Source organism: Haliotis asinina, chromosome 6, assembly GCF_037392515.1.
Source record: "Haliotis asinina isolate JCU_RB_2024 chromosome 6, JCU_Hal_asi_v2, whole genome shotgun sequence".
In the NCBI taxonomy this organism is placed as follows: domain Eukaryota; kingdom Metazoa; phylum Mollusca; class Gastropoda; order Lepetellida; family Haliotidae; genus Haliotis; species Haliotis asinina.
Genome location: NC_090285.1, coordinates 36,641,085 through 36,659,733, shown reverse-complemented (window position 1 = coordinate 36,659,733; position 18,649 = coordinate 36,641,085).

The window sequence follows — 18,649 nt, the reverse complement described above, 5'->3', positions numbered from 1 at the left end:
GTCAATAGTTAAGCCACAATTACGCCACAAAGACTTAGAGGGGGTGTGTGCTTCAGATTTTGGCATTTTTCACAGATAACTGGAGGAAGCGCCAGTAAAATCTAGCAACGTTGCTTACTTCTGGGTTTTTAATGGTCAAGGAAACAGTTGATTCTTTAACAGGCCGTAACTCTGTTGTCCTTAGGTCTACAGTAAATGTTTAGCATTTTGGAAATGTCAGGATCTAATCTTTCAAGTAGTGTGTATATTGTTTTACGCCGCATTCAGCAGTATTCCTGCGTTACACTGGCTTAGCAGTGATTGTTCACAGAAATACATGAGGGTTAAGGAAATAGTCGATTCTGTTACAGTGAGTGAGTGCAGTTTTACGCCGCACTCAGCAGTATTCCAGTTATATGGTTGCCGTCTGTACATGATCGAGTCTGGACCAGACAGTCCTGTGATCAACAGCATGAGCTTCGATCTGCCCAGTTAGGAACCTGACAGACCGTAAATCCTCTGTTCTAAGGTCTGCAATCAAAACAATATTAGTGTTCAGGTACATATTAAAATATAGACATTATAAAAACCTGTCAACGAAGGACTACAATAGCACACAAAATTGAGCAGACAAAAGATATAATAACATATCAAAATACATGTCAATGGTAGTCATACTTCATACAAATCATCTGAACTGCACCACAGACATATTTGATTAAATTCATTTGAAATGTGCTTCATGTCACATCGGCATAGAATGGGTGTTTTACAAATGCAATATATACACATACGTCTGTTAGTAATTTGATTCCATATAGATACACAAGAGTCTGTGGTTGTTTTGCGAAGTAATATCTACACAAATGTTTATGTCTGATTTTATAAATGCAATATATACTAAAACGTCTATTAGCACCATTGAAATGCGATTGCAAATACGTCTGACTTCAACAGAGAACATATACTGCATTGCCAAAGAAGTGCCACGAACATACACACACGTGTATGGCTGTTTTTGATAAATGCAATATATACATTGTCTGTCTGCACTTTGAATCCATAGAAATGTGATTGTAAATACTTGTGATTTTAATCGATTGTATATACTGTGTTGCCACAATACACAGCTTTCACAAATGCAACAGATACATACAAGTATGTGGTTGTTTTACACATGCAATATAGGACACATATATACACATAGGTCTATGGCTGTTTTACAAATGCAATGTATACAATAAAAAGTCTGTTAGCAATCTGATTCCTTAGAAATGGGACTCTAACAGTCTACTTTCATTGCCCTGACACAGGAGTGCAACAATACATGAAACAGTCAAGTGCAAGTGCAAACTTTAATCCACTTCAGCAATCTTTTGAATTTTTTATTTCCAGGCCTTCATGGAAACTGAAATAGGTTGGCACAATCTTTACTGAAATATCTTGGATACCTCTCGTGTACACATGGTCAATGATGGTATTGTCTTCAGTTGTGGCTTCTGTTACATTCTGAATAAATCCCAAATGTCTCAGGAAATTTTCAATAGATGACAACGTTCTGGTGTTGTCATTAAAGTCACCAACAATCATCATCCCACAACTGAAGGTTTCATCCAGTCTTTCCATCAAATGCCTCAAACTAATCTTGAAGGCTGTCATTTGATAGGTTGGGGGCCTGTATACCAAAACAAGTACAATATCTATGACAGGCAAGTACATGCACAGATGTTCCAAATTGCAGTTGTGTTTTAGCTGTTCAGCGTACAAATTTTCTTTCACATACACACCTACACCACCATGAGCCTGTGATTTGAAATTCGAAAACATTGTGTTCAAATGGTCGTATGACGACTCCCTGTTTTGATGATGAAATGTGTAAGCTGGTAAGGTATATTTGGACACATTTTCAGATGCTATCCATGTTTCTGTCAGGCATATATCGCCTTTCATGAATCGTTTGTCATTTCTCAAACAATCAAAATGTGCGTCCAGACCTTGTATGTTGTGCAGCATAACTGAGAAATTAAAACTGCGTTGCTCATTGTAAACGTCTGCATCAAAGTTTTTCATTTTTGTCAGTGCATTTGTTACTTGATCACTGCAGTATATTTTGCTTGATCAAAGTTTCGCACAACCAAGCCTTTGACGTTACACGGCTGAGAGCAACATATGCCTGTCCTGGAGTTCCGATTCCATCGAAAGATACTGATATCTGATCAAACGTCAGCCCTTGTGTTTTGTGTACTGTGCATGCCCATGCAAGTTTTAATGGAAATTGCCTTCAGCACCTTTCTTGCTGCCTCTTCCTGCATCTCAGTTGGCGTACTAGTGACTGAAACACCCATTGGAAAATGCGTTTTCTTCCTCAATTCTACACCAACCTTGCAGTTATCAAATTCAATGAAAATTTTCATTGGTTTTTGTTCATTTCCTCTCATTAGGAGATGAGAAACTGTACCAAACACACCATTCACTAAACCATCGGACGTTTGAACATTTCTTGTGAGCATAACTCTTGCACCAATACCCATTTTAATTTTCTGAGGCAAGGCAAATGAGCCACATATTTCCTTTCTCAACTTAACATTTGTCTGACGTTGCTTCAAAACATCATCAGCCTCAATGGTAATGGCATTTGGACACTTGGCATTCAGCATTTCTTTATTGAACTCGTCAACCTGGTTATTTCTGGGAAAGATGTGCATACAATTCATATCTGCTCCATTTTCTCGACCCTTTAGAGTTTCAATGTCTTGTGGCTGTAATGGGGTGTCACGATCATGAACGCGAAGTCTGTTCAACATTTCAGCAAAGAGGACATTTCTTTGACGCATGATTTGGATCAGCTCAGCTTTGACAAAAATGTCATTCCAATAGTCAACGCCAACGTTTTCTGAAAACAGTGGTCTACCTTTAACAGGTGGCAATTGGTAAAAATCTCCAACAGCAAGAATGGACACATTGCCAAATGGCACATCATTTGGAGTTTGCTTTAGTTGTTTGAGTCGGCCATAAATGTATGATAACAATTTGTGGTCCACCATTGATATCTCATCAGTAATCAGCAACTGAACACTCTGATACTTGTGGCGAAGGGTATTGATCTTCTCTTCACTATGAGGAATGTATGGCCAGTGTTTATCAATGCCAATTGAGAATGCACTATGGATTGTCTGGGCATCAGTGTTGAATGCAGCTACCCCAGTTGGTGCACAAAATAACACAGAAATGTCATCTGGATTATCTCTGCATTTAGCCAGAAGTCTGTTGCATTCATAGTTAATGGCTTTGATGAGTAGAGACTTGCCTGTACCACCAGGGCCATGAACACAGATATGAAAAGGTTTAGGTTCTAGACCATTTCTTTTTTTAACAGCCCATTGACGTACCTTATAGAAGATTGCACTCTGTTCTGAATTCAGTGATTGTAGAATGTTTTGAGCTTCATTTCTGGACAGTGACGAACAAACAATAGTACTTTCATGTGATCTATGGTCATGGCCCTGTAAGTCTGGGATAATGCATTCAGAATCTTCTTCGTTATCAACATTCTGCCGTAGGTCTTCACACTCTTGACTTTCCATTTCAGTTTCAGGACAAATTTGGGACCATGCATCTTCCAAAGTACCAACACTCCCCAGAATTTCTTCAGCTCTGTCCAATTCATCCACATCTTTTTCAAACAGGTTCTTGTTTTCGTCAACAAAGGTTTTCACCAACTGAGTAGCATTGCCAATTTTTACACTGCCCTCATAATAGAAACGTTCATGTAATTCAAAAGTAGGTGGTTTGAGTTGTGCATTGAGTCTGTATGGCAGAAATAATTGCAACAGTGAGTGGTAGTACTTCTCTGGATCCTTCATTTGGGAGAATTTGGGATAACGAATGACTGCTGGTTTGCTGTTTGTTCGTTTTTGCATGAACCCAAGGCCTTTCTGATGAGTGAGTACAGGTGTTCTGCGTTTCTCCTTGCTTACAAGAGACATTTCTGATTGTGTTACTATTCTGTACTCGGAGCAAAATTGAGCTAGACACACCTTATCCATCTCTTTCCCAGATGGCCCGTGAGTGTAGCGATCAATTATGCTTGTTACCCACATGTCTTTTTGTTCGAAATCTCCAGAAGAACATCTTTGCTTTATTGTCTCAAGAGGCAAGCTTAACCGTGTGGTATTCATCCCCACAGGTATGAACTGTACCAAACGAGAACTTTCTTTCAAATGCATATTGCATGTTCTGTAAACGGCTTCTTGAGCACTTACTTCTCGGTGACTGAGATAAATGTGGCCGAGCTTTTTCAGTGCTTGCTTTGCATTGATGTTGTCCTCACTGCGCACTTCTTTTTCAGTTTGGGCAAGGAGCAAACCCATTTCCCGTTCGGCTTTGGTGATGTATGAAATTATGTACACTACACATGAGTAGGCATCAATGACATACTGAATGTCCATGTTGGCATTCCAACATTTCAGTAGAGCAGGATTATACTGGTTAATCCATACATCATTGGGGCGCCTTTGCAGGAAAAGACTTGTCCTTTTGCCCAGTGAAGCACATTCTCTTTCTACGTCTTCTTGATTAAGACCTATTGCCTGAAACAGTGATTCGGCTGAATCATACTGACTCTCATCGCTTATCTCTCTCCAAATTTAGCTCAGTACCTTTTCTGCTGTTTTTGACGACATTTTTGGCTGTAGGATTTTAATAAGGAATTGCATATCTGGATTGCCATGGGCATCTGTAGTCAAGTCGTCAACAGTTTTTGTTTGATTGTTTGTCTCAGGATGAGAAATGAAGGTTCTGCATGATGGGGGTCTTGGAAAATTGAACCGACAGGTTTTTACCGCCTTTCTGACAGGTCTTTGTATGACGTTTGCTGTGGGTTTGAACACTGTCAACAATGCTGCAAAGTTCATTGTGATGCTCTGGCATTTCACATGTAACATATCTGTCAACAAAATTGACGACAGCTTCATCAGGGTCAGATTTGATTTTTGGAGCATTTTCTATCCAGAAAAGGGAATGAGTGTGTGGTGACTGGAACTCCACACGATAAAAGTAGTCAATGACTTTTCCGATTGGAGCCGCTGGAGACATGATTACATCCCTAAGGAAACCATGGAACCTGTGATCAAACATTCTGGCTGCTGTTACTGGATTTCTTCTCAATATTGAACATTTTGAATTCCAATCGAGATCTTTTGCTTTCCTTGTATTAAATGTTTCACGCAGGATACAATCAATGATGTCATTCCACCGGAGTTCGGCAGAAGAAAATGAACAAAACCATGTAGGTATTCCTAACTGCCTAATCATCGCAAAAAGGTCCTTTTGAACTGACTGCCAAAAGGGAAGTGTCCCTCTAATTGGTTTCAAAAATTTGTATCCTTCCTCATGCTTTAAAATCTGTGAAAGAGATTCTTTGTCGGCAAGATTACTGGCTACAATTTTCCTGTTGTGTTGTGAAGCAGTTCCTTTACGAATGGAGATTTGGACATTTGATTTGACCTGCTCGAGTTCTGAAAGATACTGAACATAAAATATGTAATCAGTACTTCGAGCAAATCTTCCATCTGCATTCAGTAATCATGTGTTCAGGTATCTACCTAACGTCAGCCTTTCCTCTCGTTCATCATGAAATGTAGGAGTCCATTTTGGAAATAAAACAGGAAAGCATTTAGCTTCATTGGTTTTGTCAGTTGAAATTGCAACTGGAATGTTATTTTCACATGGGGAAATGTTGATGATATTCTCATAATTATTGTCCAAGATATCTTGTCCAATGTCAACTGGTTGAAGACATGTATCCAATAACAATCCATTTTCATCACTCTCATCTTCAGATATTTCCTTCAAAGTTGAAGGAGAATTTGACTTTACACGACTTGCATGATCAGAATGAACCTTTCTCCCAACATCTTCAGGAATTTCCACTGCAACATCAGTGTAAGGATTTATCAAGTCACCATCCTCTATATCAATATCATGAGGGTTCATCCAGTCGTTGTTGAAATCTATGTCTCTGTAATAAATGTTGTTTTCTTTCAGATAAGACAAAGCTGCTCTAATGTTTTCTTTGTTCACATACTGATATTGGTAATGACCTTTGTACGCCAATTTCCACTTCAACTTTACTCGGATCATCTGATCAGATGTTTGAACTCGAGGCAGAACAGTTGTTGTCTGCTTGATGTTTGATGGTAGAGCCACAGTTGGTCCATGTACAGCATTCTGTTGGCCTTTTGGCAAAGACATAAGTTTCATGAACGGAATATTGACAGCAACAAGATGCTGTCCCAAGTTATTCAAACAACTCAGTTGTTTTGGAATGTCATGTAATTGAAGATTGTTTGCGACAGCTTCAGCAGGTTTCTTGCCAGACTTTAACTTTCTGTGACAGCAATGGCAAATCCATAATTTTCCACTTGGGCCTGTCTCAAACACACACGGCTGCATACAACTCTCTGTACATTTATGAAGAAATGTTTGAGTAATACACTGACTAGCCAGTTGTTGAGCTTTCCCATAATTTGTTTTCAAACATAGGACAACTTGATTTTCAAAAAGTCTGCGATGGCACACTGAACAAACATACTCTGGGCCGTCTGCAATAAGTTTCCTAAAACCTGTCATAACATTCAGCAGTTTACTGTTGAAAGAAGTTTTCCTATTTCTTGACAGCATGTTTCGTTTTCGCACTTGTCTGAACGCTGCAGTAGTCTTGTATTTGACAGTTTGTGCCTTTTTCACAGCCTCTCTAAACTGTTCCTTCCCTTGGTATTTTGTAATACTTGCAGATTTCACAGATTCTCTAAACTGTTTATTTCCCTGGTATTTCTCAGTGCTTGATGATTTTGCAGCTTCTCTGAACTGCTTATTTCGTCGATATTTCGCAGTGCTTCCACTTTTCACAGATTCCCTAAAATTCTCATTATGTCTGTACTTTTTGACACTGAAATCTTTTACACGTTCTCTAAATTTCTGATTGTGAGCATACTTTTCCACACTTTTCCTTCTCAATTTAGAGCGATATTCCTCATTTAATTTGTATTTTGCTTTGGCGATTTCACTTCTACGTTTCTTGGACATTTTAAGTGCATTTTGCGACAGACTTTTGGCTTCCATTCTCTTTTGTCTTCTGCAATTGTGCTTCTGAATTTTTTTGACGTACTGTTTCCTTTGTGTTTGCTTCACACCCATCACATTTTCACCAACAACACTTTCTGTCTCTGATGTTTCACAGTGTTCACTGTCTGAACAAATCATGTCAGTACATTCAGGTTTATTGGCATCTTGAATGTTAGACAGATTTTCAGTCATAGTTGTTATTTCACTTTCCATCTCATTGTCGCGATGAATAGATACATGCGTTACTTCAAACATGGTATTTACGTTCGCATTCATGGACAATGCCAAATGCATACATGGTCATACACGTCATGAACAGATCTATACTAAGTAACTAATATTAGATTGTTCACATAACATTGATTAACACAACATGATTTCAATCAGTTACCAGTAACACTTCAAACAAATACTACTGGAAACAAGCAAATCACCCACAAGCTGAACGTAAATAACTTTATCCGTTCAAGACCCTGGGGATATGGACAAAAACTATGTTAGTGGGTACACTAGTTCTGTTCACTATACATGTTCCTCGTTTGGATCAGAAATAAGAAAAATCTCAACCCAACGGTCACAAGTAGTCACTAAATTGCAATTCAATAACTACACCAATCCGATAGTGAATGTGTATCTAACCGACTAATGTTCTCAAATAAACAAAAGACAATTAGAACAAAAAGTACTTTCTATGACAAATAAATCATAACTGAAAATGAAACTAAGCGAGAAGAACACTACAACATGAACGTAACTAACTACTTTCAGCTAACAAGCTAAAAAGTAATAAAACACTAGTGAATATCAATAGATAAGTACTAAGCTGTTAAGAAATAAGACACTACCACTATATCTAACTACAGTTAAACAGTAAACAACAGCTGATTACAGGCACTGATAACTGGCACACACCCAGTTTCAAATGCACTGCAGAAAGGCAAGTACAAGCCGAATGTAACTAATAGTTCCACTTAACCAGCTGTAAGTAATCACTACCCAATACACTTGATTTAACGGAGAGTGACACAGGCAGGCAGGATACTCCAGCTGCGCACCGCAGTTTCAGCGAGTTCTATCTAAGCAGGCCACGCGCACTCAAGCTATCTCAATGCCGCAAATGAAGGCGCGAAGGGACGCGGTGGTATTTATAAGCATCGCAAATTTATCCGCGAAGCGGTGTGTGTTTGGACGAATGCCGTGAACATTCAGCAAGAATCAACTCAGTTTCACAGAAATTCATGAGCGTTCGCTCAAACGCACACCCCTTCCCGCGTGATAGGTTCCCCCCCCTTCACCCCACCGACCCCCTCTGGACTTTGCCCTCTGCCTCGCGTTATGTGAGCGAGGCACCAACAAAGGAATTTCTAGTTTGGATTAAAAATGCCACACACTGCTTAGCCTCTACCCACTTCCACCCCACACTCAGCACTTCCTCACCCTTCAAACCGCAACAGCACTGGCCAAATTCAGCTCACTTGCGTTTTATTACGTAACATTTTCTGCTGATACAGCAAAATGCTGTCTTCGCGTTATGAGAGCGTCAGAAACAATGGAATCTATATCTTACACTGCGATGCCACAGTCTTATTAGGACTCAAGTATGTGCTGGCTCTCTCTAGCCTTTATGACATTTGTATCAATGTAAAATACATTGATAAACTATTGATATTGATACGAATTTCACAGAATGCTCAATTAGCAGTATAAGTAAAATGATTTTAACTAGTCCAAAATCATTAACAAGAATGATTACTATTTCGAGCACAAACATTTAGGTCTCTGCTTCAAAAAGATGCAACTTGGACTGCACATTTCTGTGATAATTTCTGTACTTGATAGAGTTTCACCAATATTAAGTCAAAGGACTTATGAATGCTGATTATCAAGAAAAAAATATTTTATTCAGATCTACTGAACTTTTGAATTATTTGCTCGACGAACTCAAATCGATTGGAATGCAGTGATTCAAATATCTAGTGATGCATTAATATAAGCATTGTGTTTGCCTATCCAGTTTCTGAAAAATAAATACATTTAAACCAATTTTTAATATTGTAAACAAACACACTCATACTTGCATTCATCTCACATCATGACGAACATCATGACGATAGACTATAGTCTTAGACGTAGACAAATGCTCACGCTTCAGGAGCTGATGCTTATTACTGGTTCGCGTCTTCCAACTGTTTTAACAAGATCTTTCTTATTCTGGCTACATGAGTTAACCTCTATGCTTGTGGCAGCTAACCTTTGATCCCGCCAACGGCCCTCTTCACCCATCTCTCTCCCCCGCTACACCACCCCTACCCCAAAACACACACAGCAGTTGCCATGGCCATGTGCGCAATTCCGAGGGAGGGGTGGGAAAGGGGCTGCCACGACGTTATAGTTTCGCCTAGAATTTCCAGTTCGTTCCCAACTGTGGCTTACTAGATTGGAACTAAATGTTCACAAAAATACACGAGCGTTACCCCCAACCTCACACCACTTCGCAAAAGATAGGAGCCCACTACCCACCACCACCCACCACCCACCACCACCCACCACCCACCACCCCCACCGTCAAGATCAGGTCAAGATCAGTTCACTTGCGGTTTATCACATAATCAACTCAAGTTCTAACAAAATGCTGCTGTTGCAGATGTAAGCGCTCGTAACAAAGGAAATTCTATTTCAGCACTGCGGTGGCACAGTCTTATTAGAACTCCACTTTCATTTTCAACATAATTTTACTGGATTGGCACTAAATGTTCACAGAAATACAGGAGCGTTACCCCCAAACGCACACCGCTTCGCGGATGATAGGACCCCCTCCTCTCCTTCCCCACACCCCACGCCATTCAGTTCACTTGTGCTTCTGTGTCCAAAATAATCTGAAAACACTCCTAATGGAAGATGCATTTACCGTCCAAAGAGGAGAGATTCTCACGGTGGGTGTATGGAGGAAGTCTGAAGACCGTCAGTATTGCCCTTGAGGCAATCCTAGTTATTATTATTATTATTATTATTATTATTATTATTATTCCGCCGGATTTTGTACCAGAGCTACAAAGAGCACCAGTGGACAGAATCGCTTGGGTCGAGTCGCTAAAATGCACCGTGAATTGATCCAGACAGCAATGAATTACAATAATCAAGCCATAATGTCACAAAAGCATGGACAAGTGTCTTAGCTTCCACAATGCATACATACCACTTGATTTCAATGATAATTCGCAGGAGGTAGTAAGCAACTGTGCTTCATGTACTGTATACAAGATGGCATCCAAAAAAGGCATTCGTCATTGAAGCTGATATCATTGGCCTGAACCTGAGAGACAACTCTGTATCATCTGCATATTAGGAAAACTTGTTCTGTTAATAAATGTTCTAGTTTTGCGATTGTTTGAACAAAGATTCCCTTTCTTTTCAGATTCATGATACCTAAGTGATATTTTCCAATCTAAGAAAAAACGTTTTGAGAACAGCTTCTAGAAACTTCCAGTAGTTCCAGTAAAAGAGCATTCGACTATTAGTGATATCATACATATTAACTAACCATTACTACTTTCAACGTTAACATGTGAGTTACAAACAGATGAGCTGTATTAAATGGAAGGAGCCCTCATCGTTGCTTGCAACTATATTTAAGTCTGTTGTTTCTGTTCATGTCCTATTCCATTCAGGGTTTCATATTTCAGTAGGCTGTGAAAATGGCCCCCTCACCATTCCCCTGAACTTCTGCAGTGCAAGCAATGGGTAGTACACATATTTTTTCCTGTCATTGATATCATCATGGTGAATATTTTTCTGTGTGTATGTTGAACAAAGCAAACAGTTGTTGGAAAGAAATTTCAATGTTTCATTTTACGTACAGTAAACTTCCTTTATGATGAATTGACTGATATAATGAAAGGTCTCTTAGTTACAGCCACTTGCTTCGTAAAATTGTCAGTTGAAAAACATCTGATACAAAAGATTGGAAGTACTTAAAAAAAGAAGGAATTTTAACATGGTAATATTTTTATAGTAGAAATACGTACAATAAAAATCCTGTTACAATGAGCTATACTTCTTCCTCCCCTTGAGCTTGCTAACACAGTGTTTACTGTATAACAAAAATAGTTACTCTAACAATGATACAGTAACTTCTCATAACTTAACATTCGCATACTGCCATTGATGCCCCACTTTCTAATTATATGTACACAACACCCAGATGACTTTGCACTATACCTCGCCAGTGGGGTGTTCTGAATGGTCTTTGGGTCTTGGAAATGAAACAATAAAGTGTCGTTCAACGTGATATTCTGATAGTCTCCCTTCAACCAATGCTTTCTTCAATTCATCTGTGTATTTTTGTGTTTCATTCTGTCACCATTCTCGGCCAGTATATGATGGAACCATTTGGTAAGTGCCTTTGCGTTTTACATTTCGCACCCGTTTGTGAAACATTAACATTCATATACATGTGTCATTTGTGCCTAATCTTTTTAAACGGATGTACAAACTATCCAAAAACAACATTTAGAATTCATATGCTGGTGACACCTTGACTCTGCTTTTGTGGACTACACAAAGTATGTGGTCTGGACTGCCAATGGTCACACTTCCATTTTTAGGAAAATGCTGTGGCAGAATGGGTTAGATCGCTGACAATGAGTTAGCGATAAGGTGCCTCACTCTTAGAGTTCAGGGCTCTGGGTATGAAACCCAGATGGGACTAAACGTTAACCAGAACGTATCCGCCTAAATATGACATATGTTTCATTTCACCATTCACTGAGTGGCAGTGTCTTTAAAACGTATACTGTGCATTCGGTTCAAAGTAAACGTGTTATCTGACTCAAGTTGGAAAATATGATTATCTGATGCTTCTTTGATAATAAACATTAGCACTGCAGTCTCACCTTTCATATGGGATGCACAGCGTCTCTCTGACGTGCAGTTTTGCATCACAGTGATGTTTTGGAATCATGAACAGTCGCTGTCTGGTAGATTTCCTTGCATTTACAAAATCAATACATAGCCAAGAAGTAAATTTAATACTACACTATCTACAAGTGCATTACTACTAATTCACATGAATCTCAAAATAATATAACAATGTTTCCATCTTACATTTACATGGAACTAAATTTTGTATATGCTTAATGGTTGTCCTTGGGTCCTTTGCTGTATTTACAATCCCATGTCTTCGATGATACTATTAAAAACAGGGATCCATCTTTGGCTGGGCTAGTGCACTGATCAGCTCAAACTACGTATGTGGTTATCGCTGTTATTTTGTAAAGCTGTCTGAATGTGGTTGTATAAATCCTTCTTCGTAAGGCTGAATTGCCAATTTGTTGAACTTGGTCTTGATGGCATATCCTCTTACCTTTGAACCAACTTTTCTTGGTTGTGTTTCACCAGTTTCCACAACTTCATGTATGTTGTTAATCACGAGTTTGTCGACCCTGTTTGTGACGCTGCTGTCCTGTTTGTCCTTATTTTCTGTAATTAACTAGCGCAACATGAAAAACATTGTAAGATTTTAAGCGACACTAGCAACATGTTACTTGCTAATATCTTACTATTTATTACTAATAATTACTATGAAGATCAAACAAAAGTATTAGTTGGGGTTTGACTAAGATTAACTGTCACTTTGACTAAGATTAACTGTCACTTTGACTAAGATTAACTGTCACTTTGACTAAGATTAACTGTCACTTTGACTAAGATTAACTGTCACTTTGACTAAGATTAACTGTCACTTTGACTAATATTAACTGTCACTTTGACTAAGATTAACTGTCACTTGAGAGTGAAGTACATTCAACAATGCAGGGGAAAATATATATATTGAGGAAAATAAGGTGTGATGTAATCCTTTTGTAATTCAAAATGTGACATTATGTTCAGGAACTAGCTATGTTTCTCCATGCTTTGTTCATCTTTTCTAATATTATATGTATCACATAGACGACAGGGCACTTATACTACCATCTTGCATTTACCTAATATGATAAGAAAGTGTCCTCCATTGTTTTGGTAGTTGATTGCAATTGTAAGCCTTATATTTGTTATAAACGCTGTTAGTCCATATTTATAAATCAATACATAGCTAAGAAGTAAGGTTAATACTACACTATCTACAAATGCACTGCTACTAATTCACATGAATCTTAAAATAATATAACAATATTTCCATCTTGCATTTACATGTAACTAAATTTTGTATATACCTAATGGTTGTCCTTGGGTCCTTTGCTGTATTTACAATCCCATGTCTTCGATGATACTATTAAGAACAGGGATCCATCTTTTGCTTCAGATTTCCATTCCTGCCATTTAGCAGAATCAGTGGGTTTTCTGATGCCGTCTGTATATCTACATAAGAGATGAGAATGTGTAATAGAAACAGAATTGTATGGAGACACAACAAAAAAAACCCTTTCATACAGAACAAGAGATGAACCTTCACCTAAGTCACAGAAAAGAGTTCAATGCCGTTTTCAAACATTAGAATTCAGATGCATAGTTTTGTTATCACAGCCAAACTCTGTGATATTGGCATAATGCTTACTTACAGTTTTCAATTTAGTGCTTTTTAGGTTTTTGTTTCTTGAAGCAGTATCCTGTAATGTTGCAAAAGTTGCTTTAACAAGCACAACACTTTTGTTGTTCTCTAACTCCTGGGTAGTTCGAACCTGCAGAGATATTGCCATATTTTATACAAATGTTTTCATTCGCATCATATGCAAGGCAGAACACATTGTAGCATGTAATTTCATATTTCTATGTTAATTGTTGCTGTCTTATGAAAATCACAAAATGGTACATTCAGCTTATTTATGGAAATGAATGCATAAACAATCTTACTGAACTGTTTACTGTAATTAAACATTGCATCACTAATGTTCCTTATTCAACTAAACCTATTCAGAAATATGAATTAGGATTCTTTCATTCACTTGTTTTCCATCTTCATTTGATAGTGCACTGATCAGCTCAAACTACGTATGCGGTTCTTGCTGCTATTTCGTAAAGCTGTCTGAATGTGGTTGCATAAATCCTTCTTGGTAGGGCTGAATTGCCGATTCGTTGAACTTGGTCTTGACGGCATATCCTCTTACCTTTGAACCAACTTCTCTTGGTTACTCACAAGATTCTTTTCTTATTTCTTTCCAACTCCACATGAGATAAGATAAGATATTTATTGCATGGCATTCCATTAACAAACAGTGGCAGTGTACTATAAACTGCGGATGTAAACATCAACGGTACAAAGATATAGAACTTGGGACTCATCCTTGGACTCCAGGGAGCTCAGCCTCTCTGCCAAGTACATACATTATTATATTATATGTATTCTACACTTGCACTAATTCTTAATTCTGTGATGTCTGCATTTTTACTCTACATAATACTTATGTTTCATTATGTCCATTAATTCACATATCTCTAATATTATCAGTACTAAATCCTTCAAGCTACACATTTCTACGACTGTATATGCTTTTCAGCAAATCTGAATCAGAATGAGTCGTACGTTGTTCTTGAGTTAAGATTAGTGGACATTTTCTTAGACTTTTTTCTTGGGCTTTCACTTGTTTCGCTGCTGATTACAAATTCATCGAAATCCTTGGGTCTCCTTTCGGACTTTCACACCCGTCTTTGTTTCCGCTGGGGTGTACCCTGTCCTTGACCTTCTCAGGAAGATGATGATGGACTCCGCAGAATACCTGAATCCAACCCAATTGGATTTGGTTACACTTTCTCCAAACTGTCTTTTAATATTTTCAAAGAATCTAGCATATTTTATTCATTACCATTACATGATTTCTAACTTTCCCTCATAAATATTAAATTTCAGAAATCAAACATAATTATATGGACTGTATATGTGTGGGATTATCTTTAGGATTTGCATCTTTATAGTATGACTAATGATAATTTCTCAAATCTGTAAGGTTGTTTGGCTAATAGCATTCAATGAAAGGACAGTGGTAACATCCTATATAAAACAAAGGTAATATATACAGGTTGTAGTTATATTATATTAGTAGAATATTTAGGCATTCCATCATTTGTAGCACTTTTAAAACCTCTGATCCATGACAATGACAATGACAATCCTTGATACAAGAGGTATAAATCACAGCTGGGAAGAGCCATTAATGGCAATAATCAGTATTTACCGAAGTGGCAAGTGTACATTAACATATACTCCAGACTCCACTCCAAGACTCCACTCAGTGTTTTACAGTATGCCTCTGTCCGAAATGGAACACAAATGATTTCATCTTCTGCACTGATTTTGAGTTTTTTTTAAAACTCTGGTCACTTTGCTCTAATGAACATAGGTCATTGTGATCATTTTCAATGAGGCAATTATTACTTGACTCTGTGATGATGATGGCAGAGCCATCTGCAGTTAGAGAGTGATGCAGCTTGAACCGAGCTTTCTTTTCTGTCTCAATGCATTGCTGGACTTAACAGGTGAAGAATCTGAGTCTGTTGAATCTATCGTAATAGGTGCTGTCCTGGGCATCCTGTCCATTGGGGCTTTATTTCGATATGCCCAGGAATGCTGTCATCTGGGTCAGAGTTGGTTCTAAACTCTTTCTTCCCTTGTGTTGGTCCTGTGAAATGTACATCCCAACTGAAATATTCTTTTAAGTTTCTTGTAAGATTCTTTTAAGAATTTTGTATGCAAATTAGATAAGAACTTATAAGATTCTTATAAGATTATTATACAATTCTTATATGAATGTTATAAGAAACTTAAAAGAATATTGTAAGAAACTTTTATGGTTCTTATAAGATTCTTATAAGATTCTCACATATTGAACCAGTACTAACCAGAATTACAGCTGATGACCGTTTGCAGTTTCTACAGGGATGCATTAAGCCACACTGGCATTGCCGTCATTCTCTCTGCAATAACACTAGCCACAGTGATATACTCTTGAAAGCAGCATTTATAAAACACCAGATCAGGCAATAAATAGTTCAGACCTGACAAATGTTATTTGAAAATGTCTTACACTGGTTCTAGAAATAGAAAGTTCTGTTCTGAGTTTTACATATATGGTCACATGACCGAAAGCATAATTCTACAAACATCAACATAAAGGCATTAGAAATATTATTCAATTTTAATTACATCACAATAACATATTTATCGCATTTCATTGAATCTTTCATTGAATCATGAGCTACCCCTAACTATAAAACTAGCTCTTTTTAAAAACTCACTAGACTAAGGCTGTACCTCTCCGTTCCTTACATTACTTGATTACATCTCTAAATCTGCCAAATACATGAAACCCAACATAAGTCAGATACAGTTTTACAGTTCTGGAGTCCTAATGTGGTACAACCAATGTATGACTTGTCCTAAACACAATGTCATAGCTCTGTAGAGCTCGTGATGACTCGGTTTTTCATCTTTTTTCGTGAGTCCGGACACTGGCAGTTCATAATCTGAACTAGCTCTCATTCTGTTGTCTTTGGTTTCTTTGATAACACAAACCCTGTAATGAAAAGCTTGATTAAATAATTTCAATTTATCTGTATTATGTTGCACAATTTTGACTATGTTTATTTCACCACACTTACCATCTACACATAATTGCACATCTAAACATACTGCTCAAGTTACTTACTGAAGAATCTAGTTTTACAGAAACTTGAATGATGGCCACAATACTTACATATTAATAAAATGCATAGAGATGTTCAATTCTGTATTTTCATATACTTTTTTACACTTTTTTGGCTCAATTTTTCAAGTTCTCTGTTAGAATTACCCTTTATTGCTGCTACTGTTTTTGTTGGCAAAGCAGCCTTTGTCCCTTTCCCCTCTGCAGAGGATTCCCCAAGCTCCTGATCAGAAAAAAATGCATGGAGCAAATTTCTGACTAGCTTGGAGGTTGATCCCTTCTCAGAAGAAATGCAGGCGTCAAGGACAATTTTCTTGATATGCTTACTTACAGTTTTCATTTTAGTGCTTTTTAGGTTTTTGGTTCTTGAAGCAGTATCCTGTAATGTTGCAAAAGTTGGCTTTAGCAAGCACAACACTTTCATTGTTCTCTTAACTCCTGGGTAGTTCGTACCTGCAGAGATATTGCCATATTTTATAAGAATGTTCTCATTCGCATCATATGCAAGGCAGAACGCATTCTAGCATGTAATTTCATATTTGCGTGTTAATTGTCTCTAGCATGTAATTTCATGTTTCTATGTTAATTGTTGCTGTCTTGTGAAAATCACAAAATGGTACATTCAACTTATTTATGGAAATGAATGCATAAACAATCTTACTGAACTGTTTACTGTAATTAAACATTGCATCACTAATGTTCCTTATTCAACTAAATCTATTCAGAAATATGAATTAGGATTCTTTCATTCACTTGTTTTCCATCTACATTTGATAGTACACTGATCGTCTCAAACTAGGTATGCGGTTCTCGCTGCTATTTCGTAAAGCTGTCTGAATGTGGTTGTATAAATCCTTCTTGGTAGGGCTGAATTGCCGATTCGTTGAACTTGGTCTTGACGGCATATCCTCTTACCTTTGAACCAATTTCTCTTGGTTGTGTTTCACCAGTTTCCACAACCTCTCATGTATGTTGTTAATCACGAGTTTGTCGACCCTGTTTGTGCCGCTGCTATCCTGTAGTTCATTATTTTCTGTAATTAACTAGTGAAACATGAAAAGCATTGTAAGATTGTAAGCGACACTATCAACATGTTACTTGCTAGTGTCTTACTATTTATTACTAATAATTAATATAGAGATCAAACAAAAAGATTAGTTGGGGTTTGACTAAGATTACCTGTCACTTGAGAGTGAAGTATATTGAACAATGCAGGGGAAAATGTATATATTGAGGAAAATAAGGTGTGATGTAATCCTTTTGTAATTCAAAATGTGACATTATGTTCAGGAACTAGCTATGTTTCTCCATGCTTTGTTCATCTTTTCTAATATTATATGTATCACATAGACGGCAGGGCACTTATCATATGTCTATCTTGCATTTACCTAATATGATAAGAAAGTGTCCTCCATTGTTTTGGTAGTTGATTGCAATTGTAAGCCTTGTATTTGTTATAAACGCTGTTAGTCCATATTTATAAATCAATACATAGCTAAGAAGTAAGGTTAATACTACACAATCTACAAATGCATTACTACTAAATCACACTAAATTTCAGCAGAATCAGTGGGTTTTCTGATGCCGTTTGTATATGTACATAAGGAATGAGAACGTCTAACAGAAACAGAATTGTATGGAGACACAACAACAAAAAAAACCTTTCATACAGAACAAGAGATGAACCTTCACCTAAATCACGGAAAAGAGTTCAATGCCGTTTTCAAACATTAGAATTCAGATACATAGTTTTATTATGACAACCAAACTCTGTGATATTGGCATAATGCTTACTTACAGTTTTCATTTTAGTGCTTTTTAGGTTTTTGGTTCTTGAAGCAGTATCCTGTAATGTTGCAAAAGTTGGCTTTAGCAAGCACAACACTTTTGTTGTTCTCTAACAAATGGGT